General features: G+C 34.4%; 1 long non-coding RNA gene across 2 annotated transcripts in view; it reads right to left on the bottom strand.

Annotated features, from left to right (window-relative positions):
• Positions 1–11,550, bottom strand: part of LOC138715629 (uncharacterized) — a 362,085-nt gene extending 350,535 nt beyond the window's left edge. Inside the window, exons 1-3 of one of the 2 annotated variants that reach the window (XR_011336519.1) lie at positions 11,454–11,543; positions 11,212–11,350; positions 7,854–8,012 (exon numbers count right to left, since the gene is read on the bottom strand). This is a non-coding gene — a long non-coding RNA (uncharacterized lncRNA). Of the gene's footprint in view, positions 1–7,853; positions 8,013–11,211; positions 11,351–11,453 lie in introns of both variants that reach the window. The other variant, XR_011336520.1, reaches the window with a different exon arrangement.
• Positions 11,551–12,452: the final 902 nt, after the last annotated feature.

Raw genomic sequence — 12,452 nt, 5'->3', positions numbered from 1 at the left:
ACTTGCTTACAAATGGCTTTTAAGGAATCCGCAGGTTCATTGCCGCTCTCACATAATCCTGCCATCGGTCCCTATCCTGTGCAAGATTAATCCACTCTCTATCATCATATCACACCTCCCTCAAATCCACTTTAATATTATCCTCCCATCTACGTCTCGGCCTCACCAAAGATCTTTTTCCCTCTGGTCTCCCAACTAACACTCTATATGCATTTCTGGATTCGCACATACATACTACATGCCCTGCCCATCTCAAACATCTGGATTTAATGTTCCTAATTATGTCAGGTGAAGAATACAATGTATGCAGTTCTGCGTTGTGTAACTTTCTCCATTCTCCTGTAACTTCATCCCTCTTAGCCCCAAATATTTTCCTAAGAACCTTATTCTCTGTTCCTCTCTCAAAGTGAGAAAGAGACTAGTGAAGTGTTTGTGTGGAATGTGGCATTGTATGGGGGCAAAAAGATGGACATTACGACGAAGTGAAGAGAAACGACTAGAAGCATTTGAAATGTGGATATGGAGAAGGATGGAACGTGTGAAATGGACAGACAGAATAAGAAACGAAGCTATGTTGGAAAGAGTGGGTGAAGAAAGAATGATGCTGAAACTGATCAGGAAGAGGAAAAGGAATTGGCTGGGTCACTGGTTGAGAAGAAACTGCCTTCTGAAGGATCCACTGGAAGGAATGGTGAACAGGAGAAGAGTTCGGAGCAGAAGAAGATATCGGATGATAGACGACATTAAGATATACAGATCATATGAGGAGACAAAGAGGGAGACAGAAAATAGGAAAGACTGGAGAATGCTGGGATTGCAGTGAAAGATCTGATCTTGGGCAGAACACTATGAATGAATGAATACACATCAAATAATTTCATTGGATCTATAATTTCGATTCACGTGAAAATGTAACATGACTCACATTAAAATGTAACATGTCACATACTGGTACTCTAAAATATGTAGACTATTTTGTAGATGAGATAAAGTATTTTTTTCTTCTCTGATTTATTGTTCAATAGAGTACTAATTTAAAAATAATTGAACAGGAAAATGAGTATAGTATTCTAATAGTACTGTAATATAACTGTATATGTATAAGAGTGAATGTAAATTGATGTAACATGAGTCACATACGTTTAATAAATCTGACTTGAAAATAAACTACAATCTGATTTATGTCCAAAGTTACAAAAATGATTTCTTTGAATAATTTTCTTTACAAAAAATTTTGAAACCCTTGCAAGGTGTTCTCAGTGTAATGTGAGTGTGAGTCACATGAACTGACCAAGTTACACATATTCACAGAAAAATCTACTGCCACCTAATACTGGATATGTTTGTTTTTTTGTATTTTCTAATAAGTATAGGTGTTTCCGTATACAAGTGTTGCTGTAATCATAATATTATGTTAAGAGTAATTTTGAATTTACAGTCTTAGATATAGGGTAACACACCCCTGGAGGTGACATTTTGCATTATTTTAACATTTAAGACCCCAATAACACAAAGCCATTTAATAACAAATGTTTTTCTATTTAGTAGTGATATATTTTTATTTTTACTCCATGATTATTCCGCGTAAAGAGTAAGTTTGCCAAATCTGCACTTAATTTTAGAATGACCCATTCTTTCCTCTTTAAGATCGTCAGTAATTTTAATGTCACCTCAAAATCTGAGACAAAAACGAAGAAGAAGAAGAAGAAGAAGAAGAAGAAGAAGAAGAAGAAGAAGAAGAAGAAGAAGAAGAAGAAGTTCATCTCCTCACTGACTCTTTATTGTACATAATATAAATAATCAGGAAGACAATTTTTTTTTTTTTAATTTGGCATGGACTAAATTGCCACTGTACTTATCATTTGTAATAAAAACCCAATAAATTGTTACTATAAAATATTACCTATATTTTGTGTATACCTGTTACGAAATCCCAACATAAGATACTTCACCTGCCATAATTACGAACATTAAATCCAAACGTGTGAGATGGGCAGGGCATGTAGCACATATGGGCGAATCCAGAAATGCATAGAGTGTTATGAGTAGTTGGAAGGCCAGAGGCGAAAAGACCTTTGGGAAGACCGAGACATAGATGGGAGAATAATATTAAAATGGATTTGAGGAAGGTGGGATATGATGCTATGGATTGGATTAATCTTGCTCAGGATAGGGACCGATGGCGGGTTTATGTGAGGGCAGCAATGAACTTCTGGGTTCTTTAAAAGCCATTTGTAAAGTAAGTAAGTATGTGCAATAATAATTCAAGGGGTCAGACGCAAAGAGGTACAAGTGACATTTCTGAAAAAACGAGTTAAGTGCATCCAGAGTAAACTAAAGCATATAAAATTTTAGTGGCAAAGGGATATTTTATCTTTTAACCACATCACATTACCATTTATATTTTGGCCACTGATGACTCTCTTGGGTTTGTATTTCTCTGAATTTTTTACTAAACACTTCCTGTCTTTCTAAATTATTCTGTAGTGCTTTTATTCTGGATCTTTATGGTCACCCTCATTGAGGGCAGATTATTTTCTTTAAATATTTATATATAAAATTAAATTTAAAACTAAAACTTCACGGAATTTACGAAAGCTTTATACGTAGTTGTCAATCACATTTTCCCAAAATTAATTAAAGTGCACTTCTAATCCCTTGCTTCTAACCCTTTCAATTCATTATTGGTGATATGGATGAACAATAATGTTATTGAAAGAGTAAGGTGGTTCTGGAGAAGAATATTTTGAAAGATTTGAGGCTCTCTGTATAATTAACAGCATTAATAAGGAGCTAAAAAAACACTACACTTATTTCTTCGGTTTGAGCTTCAATTTAAAAATTAAATCGTGAGCCGCTCCAAAAAATATTCAAGACATCAATTATGAGGAATTAACAAAAATGATTAAGAAAAGCTTTGTTCAAGGAAAATTCTTGACTTTACCATAAGGAAATCAAGAATTTTATTAGATACATTTAGACCAGAAGAAGTTAAGGGAAAAAGTGCACAGCTAATAGTGAGGAAGGAGACGAATGTGAATGTCAAGGAATGTCATTATTGGGGAAAGAATATTTTATAGGAATTGTCGCAGTCAAAAGAAATGATTACAAGGAGTGTTTCAAAAGGTTGTGGAAGATCAAGAAACTACTTGATAAAATCTTCTAGTGGAATAATGTTTCAGAAACATACTGATCATTTGAAAGAGAGAAGAATTTGAAAGCTAAGGAGGGAAGATATACGTATTGAAGCCCATGTTTTTCGGGTTGTGTTGATTTTATTGTTCTAATAGCCAAAATCAGATTTAATAAATTCTTTATTATTTTCTGTATTCATTCACTTGACAGACATTTGAAAGATATATCAGTGGTATCGAAACCATGTGATTGCTACAGTTTATTCAGAATTAACAAGGAAACCGGCCACGAAGACCGATTCGTTTTGATCAAATAAGAGTTCCCTCCCATCTTTGGACTGAGTTGCATGTACTAGCTTTACACTTCTTCCAGTTGTATTTCAGAAAAAAATAATTAGTGCCAGCAATAATTGTATTTCAGATTAATAATTTTTATTTCTGAAAATATAATTTATATTTCAGATTAATAAGTTTTACTTCAGAAAATATTGTTTGTATTTGAGATTAATAAGGTTTATCTCAGAAAATATAATTTATATTTCAGAATAGTAACTTTAATTTGAGAAAACATCAATTATATTTTAGATAAATTATTTGTATTTCAGAAAATATCAATTGCGTTTCAGATTATTGTTTTGAGACTAGTAACTTTAATTTGAGAAAATATCAATTATATTTCAGAAAATATCATTTTTATTTGAGACTAATAACTTTAATTTGAGAAAATATCAATTGTATTTCAGAAAATATCGTTTGTATTTGAGACTAGTCAATTATATTTCAGAAAACATCATTTGTATTTGAGACTAGTAACTTTAATTTGAGAAAATATTAATTGTATTTCAGAAAATATATGTATTTGAGACTAGAAACTTTAATTTGAGAAAATATCAATTATATTTCAGAAAATAGCATTTGTATTTGAGACTAGTAACTTTAATTTGAGAAAATATCAATTGTGTTTCAGAAAAGATCATTTGTATTTGAGACTAGTAACTTTAATTTGAGAAATTATCAATTGTGTTTCAGAAAATATCATTTGTATTTTAGACTAGTAACTTTAATTTGAGAAAATATGAACTTTGTTCCAGAAAATATCATTTGTATTTGAGATTAGTAATTTTAATTTGAGAAAACATCAATTGTATTTCAGAAAATATAGCAAATATAAACCAAAAGAATTAAATATGTCAGCAACATAAACAAATCCATTCCTTGGTAATGAAATGAGTTATTATTAAGTTATGCTTTCTAAAATAGAAACGTTATACTCCATCAGCTTATAGAACGTCTCTGACAGTTGTGAGTGGCATTGTCAACATGTATCGGCCAAAGTTACAGAGCAGCAGAACAACCAAAAGTTTTTTTTTTTTTTTTTTTTTTTTACTGGACGATGCCATTAGGTTAATCATACACTCTGTAGAAATGTCACACTAAAGCTAATAGGTTTGTAATAAATATTTACACTAATCTGATTCATATTAACTACATATACACACATCCCTAAAATAAACTTAATGCACATTATTCGGCACCTGGTAACTGATCACATTGTTCTGTTCCAATAGACACGGCAACTCCAAGTTGTTAACCATGGAGACGTTTACAAATCCCTGTAATGGGATAGGCCAGTTCAAGGTCCTCCATCGCTTTCGTTTCTTCTCTCCCTTCTACACAAGAACTGTCAAGAGTCATTCTCTGAGCAGAGGGACTTTAATTTCTGAAATACAGACGACACTTTCTCAAATGAAATTGATAAATCTGAAATACAAATTGTATTGTATTTATTTACGTTCCATGATATTCGTACATTGCTTCACAGCTAGAATGTGAAACATGTCACGAAAATCTTAATAGTACTACAAAGTCTTAATTCCTAGTCACAGTCTAGTTGAAATATATACAGAAGAGTTTTAGAATATACTCATACAACACAAGGGGTTAGTATTGATACATAATACAAGACAGAAATATTCATGCAGTGTCGTTGAATGTCATAAATTCACCTACAAATAAAAGGTGTGAGAAATTAGGTACAATAGAACCTCTATTATTTGTAGTAATGAACGAGGTGTGCTGAGCATTTTCGTAAATTTAGTGAATAATGCTTACACTTTCGTAATTTTCTCTATGGTCTTGTATTCAACATGCTAGGTAGTGTACCAGAAATTCACTGATTTATGTGTGGTTGTTAACGAGTTTTTAGGGGGCGAGAAAACTCTTTTTAATGACTTCTGTGGCAAGATAGGAATAGTGGAAGTCTCAAGTTGTATATTTACTTACTTTATACACTCTAGCCTCGATTTTTATTAAATTGCACACGGTTGTGATGCCAGACTTGTATTCTGTGATGAACCACAGTTTCTCGTTCCCTAAACCACTCAATTATTTGTACTTTTTTATACTTAGCGCCAGTGGCGGCCGGTGAGGCAGTCTGGTGGTGGTGCCAAAAATGAAAAAAAAGATTGTACGCAAATTACCCTAGTGAAATTCATAATCGCAGCTCACGTTTACATTATGTTAAATAAAAACATTAATCAAACCAGCTATTTTACCAGGTGTACAGTTAATAATGCATCTAGTAACAGTTACAATAACATTTCCGAAACTAATAACGAAATTTACAGATAGAGATAATGCAAAACTTTCACAGTATTGTTAGTCAAATACAAATAAATTTTATAACTAGTAAAATTACTGACAAAAACATACGAGAGAAACAGTGATATAGATAATAAACGAACACATTTGCACTTTATTTAACAGGCCGATGAATCCAAGACAGCGGCCTGAATAACACATGTTCATGTCCTGCACAGATCTCATGTATCGTTAACAGAAGCATCAATACTATAGCAACAGTGTAGCGATATTTATTTGCCGCAAAATAAAACAAATATTACACAACATTAAAAAACAGTTTTACATAATATGAAAAAATATTTATCTTTCTAAAAAGAACCATGACTATCTCTGCATTTAATATAGTTAAATGGATAATACTTTACACATTCAAATCCAAGTTATGTGCTTTAGTTTTGAAATGGCAACATTACGTTAACATTTGGCGCGGAACTTTAACTTGTGTTTTCGTGCAAGTCTGCGGTTGATGGTTCCTGCCTAACGTCTCCAACAATCCTGCCATCTAGCGAAAATTCTGCATTACTGTGCTCTAGCGGGTGGAATATTAACAACTAAGTCAAATCGAATTCGGCTCAGTGTCTGCCATAAGAAACGTATATAAACTAGAATCAGTAGCCTTTTGTACAGTGTTATATGGACGTAAGCAGTGCCACGCTGAAGTGGCTCCAACGTTTGGAGAAATGCTGCAAGAGTGCGTCCCGATCTGTGCGCGCGCTCATTAAGATGAAATACGAATAAAATGTGTAGAAATAAACTATTACAACTGCTTTTTACGATATTATTTTTTGTTTCTTTCATTGGCGGTGCCATGGCACACTGGCACTACCCCAAAAGCCGCCCCTGCTTAGCGCAACACGATTTCTTTCGATACCTGTGGAAGACATTTAATATAGAAGTTATACAGTACGACAACTCAAACAGTAGATCGTATTGTGTACGAATTAAAGTTTTGTAATAACCATCTCCAGAAAAAATAACGTGCTAATGTAATGTACAGTACTTCATATATTTCTGTAACAAAAAAATCCGAAAGGAAGGCAGTCAGATAATCCGCCAATCGGTTAATAGAGTGACAGATAATCGGGGTTCTACTGTACTTACTTCTTTAATTTGACCCTAAATAATCTTATGTTTTGAGTTTGATTTTTTATATCCATAGGGAGGCTATTAAAATTTTTTACTGCCATATAGAGCGCTCCTTTTTGATAGCACGATAGACTTGCCAATGGAGTATGAAACTCATTTTTTGACAGTAATTATACCATGAACTCTTCAGTTAGTGACAAAGTTTTTCACAATTACATAGGAGGAAGTTTATTAATGAAAAAATATACTGACAAGCCATGGGCATTATTTGTATTTTTTTTAATAGTTCTACACAATTCCCTAGATTTGGCACCTACTGTTATTCGAACAAATATGACACTTAAGTGCACATACTGTAAAGAGACTTGCAGGAAAAAATTGGAAAAGTTCAGGAGATAGCTTGAACAAAACACACCAAGTGTACAGTAGTGGCAAAAAAAAAACTGGACGGACCCTTGTAGCTGATTTCAGAGCCTTGTTCACTCCAGAGCACGATAGACTGGTAACTAAGACTTTCGTGGTTCGAATCCTGCCTGGGAAGGAAACTTTTTTTTTTGTTCCTTATTCAAATTTATTCCCAATACTTTTCGATTGCTGGTAAAATTCATGTTCTGGGAATAAGTTAATTAAGTAGTAAAATATCGCTGCAATCGAAAAGTATTGGGAATTAATTTGAATAAGGAACAAAAACAAGTTTTCTTCCCAGGTAGGATTCGAACCACGAAAGTCTTAGTTACCAGTCTATCGTGTTCTGGAGTGAACAAGGCTCTGAAATCAGCTACAAGGGTCGGTCCAGTTTTTTTTGCCACTACTGTACATGAAGTCTAAGGAACGGAAATTCTACTAATAGCCAAAGAAAAAAATGATGAACAAATTAGAAACAACGTAAAACAAAATACAGCCACCAGCGTAGCTCAGGCGGTAGTGCAACTGCCTGCTTATCTGGAGCTGCACTTGGGTGTGAGTTTCAATTTCACTTGGGCTAACTACCTGGTTGGGTCTCTTCCGAGGTTTTCTTCAACTCTAAGACGAATGGCAGGTAATCCTATGGCGAATCCTCAACCCCATATTACCAAATACCATCTTGTTAGCACAAATTCCATTGCCACTAAATAACTAGAAGCCGATACAGCGTCGTTAAATAACAGACTGAAAATAAAAAGAGCCTCAGATTAGTCACAGAAGCAGTGAAAATCTATCACACAACAATAAGAATGCTTTTGAGTACACAGAGAGATAGGATGAAAAGAAATCATATGTAATGTGCATGAAACTAGACTTACTTACTTACAAATGGCTTTTAAGGAACCCGAAGGTTCATTGCCGCCCTCACATAAGCCCGCCAGCGGTCCCTATCCTGTGCAAGATTAATCCAGTCTCTATCATCATACCCCACCTCCCTCAAATCCATTTTAATATTATCCTCCCATCTACGTCTCGGCCTCCCTAAAGGTCTTTTTCCCTCCGGTCTCCCAACTAACACCCTATATACATTTCTGGATTCGCCCATACGTGCTACATGCCCTGCCCATCTCAAACGTCTGGATTTAATGTTCCTAATTATGTCAGGTGAAGAATACAATGCGTGCAGTTCTGTGTTGTGTAACTTTCTCCATTCTCCTGTAACTTCATCCCGCTTAGCCCCAAATATTTTCCTAAGCACCTTATTCTCAAACACCCTGAACCTATGTTCCTCTCTCAGAGTGAGAGTCCAAGTTTCACAACCATACAGAAGAACCGGTAATATAACTGTTTTATAAATTCTAACTTTCAGATTTTTGGACAGCAGACTGGATGATAAGAGCTTCTCAACCAAATAATAACACGCATTTCCCATATTTATTCTGCGTTTAATTTCCTCCCGAGTGTCATTTATATTTGTTACTGTTGCTCCAAGATATTTATGAAACTAGACTAGACTGATTAATTACGTACAGCACCATTTCACAAAACATAACGATCCAACCCAAACAATACCCATACATGAAACATATTCTTCGGGGGGGAGGGGGGGGGGAACTGTCTGGATGATAAAGCCAAGCAATAGTTCTTAATGATAAATGATGCACCAAACTGTCAGCAAATACAACATATCATTTAAAATTATGAAAATTGAAAAGAAGAAAAAAGTGACACAACCTTCTCAAGATAAACAATTCTGTCCAGAAACAAAGTGGCTAAGGGCTAGTGCATACATAACAAACAGTCAGATGACTGTATCATTGTTTGCACAAGGCCCTTAAGAACATATCGTTGCCTTGGAAGAAAACCGTCACAACTCAAAGGTCACCACATTTTTATTTTTCCGTAAATTTTAATTGCCAAAAATGTAAACTTTTATGTGGAAAACCGTCACAAATTAAACTCTTTACTTTCTCTAAAAAATAAAATAATTACACTCTAATAATGAAAGCTTTGCCTTTAATTAACCTAAAATGATCTCCCAATTATTGGGGGAATACAGTCATAATACAAAAGGGATTTATTATTATCATAATAATATGTAATCCCCATTTCAGTTTGGTTGATAGGCTTTCCTCTCTACTCACACTCTTTACCATCCGTGAAGGGGAAGATGCTACTGACTATCTTACTAACGTTCGACTAATTGACTTTGAACATAGTGAAGATTCTTACTATTGAAAATGTATGGAACAACAAGTTTTGATGGAGAAATCATTGCAATAAGTGAAAGTCTCAGGAATCTTCTATGCCACATCAATAAATTTAAAAATGCAATTATATTGTCAGACTCCAAAGCAGCTATTCTATCAATAGTCTCTAGACACATACCTTCATCTCAAACAGCAGAAATAACTAAAATGCTCTCTCAATTAATATCACTCAATAAAAGAATTGTATTCCAATGGATACCATCCCATTGTGGAATCCTGGGAAACGAGAATGCGGATGCTTTAGCAAAGAAGGGCAGCACTGCTACTTACAGATCTGTTACTAAATCTACGTATTACTCTGTGAAAAGATTTATTACATCTACATACTTAGAATTCAACAAACAAAATTTGATAACACAATCTAAAAGGAAAAAATGGAACTCTCTGCATCAAAATCCACAGTTAATTCCCGATTTACCACGAAAATCGTCTGTAGCTGCATTTAGATTGGCAACAGGCCATGATTGTTTGGCCAAACACCTGCATAGAATTGGAATATATCAGTCCCCTAACTGCCCATTGTGCAACTCAAACCAAGAAATGGATTCGGAACACCTCAAAATCTGTGCTTCAGTGGCTGGCCATGATAATATCTTTGAAAAATATTGGAGTGTAAGAGGTCAAATGACTTTATTGTCAAACGCCTGGCATTAGAAAACAACAACAACATATTTCAAAAATCTATACTAAGTGTTTGTATTTCATTTTATCATTGTTTATATCAACTGGCACATTAAAAAGCTACTGACAGCAGAAGATAAATGTTTTCCTCACCGCTAGTTGCTACTCTACAGCATACACAACGAGACAATCTGTACTGTGTCACTCCCCCCTGACTTCATAATACAAACTAATATCCCTTAATTTAATTACCGGTAATTATTAGTTGAAAATATTGTAAGAACGACACTAAAATATACTGAAACATGTAATTGTCAAACATCTGTGTCACTGTATTTTATATCCACTTATGTACTTTATTTAATATTTTATTTTCTTGTGTGTACAACTTGGGGGGTGCAGGTATAAGAGGTAACAGCTATCGGTTTGTTGCTGGCGGACACAGGGCAAGCAGAAGGGGAAAGAAATGCCTTCGCATCCTCTCAACATGTATGAAATGTCGTTTAGTAAATTGTATCTTCATTTTCCACATAAATAGGGTGCTTATTAAGATTTTTGATGAGGGAGGGATAGAATCCTAAGATAGAGAATATCTCGTTGGCATTGGATCTCTGACTCATTTTGTCATCATTAATTTACAACATCATCAATTTATCATCATGTATACAATAGCCTGGATTAAGTTCATGGTGCGGTGTGCGGAACAGTATAAGCATCCAACCATATCGGAATTTCTCTGAACTAAACGTATTTACGTATTGCATCACTCTTATCTTAATACACACAAACTGATGACAACAGAGCGACACAGACGACCTCAACCTGATTCGATACGGCTAACGCTTGGTCACACTGAGTTGCTTGTCTTGCATCTTGATCATAATAATAATAATAATAATAATAATAATAATAATAATAATAATTATTATATCCATGAGCAGGCTTAAGTGATCACATCAATTTCTACTAATCAATACTATAGCCTAAATCCAAGATATTTTCAAGGTGTTTTATCAAGTTCCTACAGTGGCTGGGACATAAGTAATATTCACCCTTTCGAATGTTGGAATTTCGTATTTGCAGCAACACTCGTTAAATCATATTTTTCCACTTCTATACTCTTCTAGAGTACTGGACATGCTTTTTAGATTCCATTTTTCATATTCTCTCTTCGACATGTTTGATATTATTCTGCAAAACAGAATGATATTACACCATTAAAACAAACTACAGGCCTATAAACACTAATATACATATTATATACACAAACTATTGACTAAATTAATACACTTACTCCCAACACATTCAATAATATTGAAAACCTTCTATGTAATTTTAAATCACACGGGATCGTAATGTAAACATGTATTACTTAATCTCAAGGTGGAGACGCGCGAAAGTGTTTAATTTTTGGCCAGTGTTGCCAACACATAAATTGTACCCCCGTCAATATAACACTTGGAAGTCCGTCAAAAAAAAAAAACAATAATAAGATCAAATATATATATATATATATATATATATATATATATATATATATATATATATATAGCAAATTTTAACACAACTTACCAATCCTGATTAAAATAATAATTCGTCAACATAACTTCATTACCAGGAAATCTGAAATAGGGAATTCTTAAACATAGTATGGAAGAGGCAGGGCTGTTCAAATAAAAAGCAAAATCTCTCAAAAATTAAACAATTAAAAATGTCAAAAGACGATTGTAGTTGTAATCCCCTGGTAGAGGGGAAGAGAAGGCCTAATGGCCTTATCTCTACCAGGTTAAATAAATAAATAAATTGTAATTACCGCCAGAAAATCCGTCACCCGTCAAAGCCATTTTTTCCGTCCAGTTGGCAACACTGTTTTTGATTGAGGAACAGCGCTCGTAGTGAGTATAGGCCACAGAAGTTCTCTATAGCTGTGGTATAGACGCCAGATCACTTATAACAGATTGCTCATCCCTATGTTAAAATCCGTAGCACTTTAAAGAGAACGTAAACGAACACGAGAAGGCAGTACAGTCGCAGTACAGGGAGTTATGACATGACTCCTTATGTAACAATTAGATGACAGCATAGTAAACCTGACAAAAGTTGTTACCGTCAAAGCCTATAAGGCCGAGCAATCTGGATATATATGATCTAGGGTATAGGTTAAAGCATAAAACTATATTAAGCCCGGTTCAGACGGTGCTTGTTTTCTTGCGTATTTCCTTGCTGGCTAGCAAGCTGGCTCCCGTGTTGGCTACAGTGATGGTTGTTGTTCTCTTTTCACAGGTCATAATGC

Source organism: Periplaneta americana, chromosome 15 (genome assembly GCF_040183065.1).
Source record: "Periplaneta americana isolate PAMFEO1 chromosome 15, P.americana_PAMFEO1_priV1, whole genome shotgun sequence".
In the NCBI taxonomy this organism is placed as follows: Eukaryota; Metazoa; Arthropoda; class Insecta; order Blattodea; family Blattidae; genus Periplaneta; species Periplaneta americana.
This window is presented reverse-complemented; position numbering and strand designations above follow the sequence as displayed.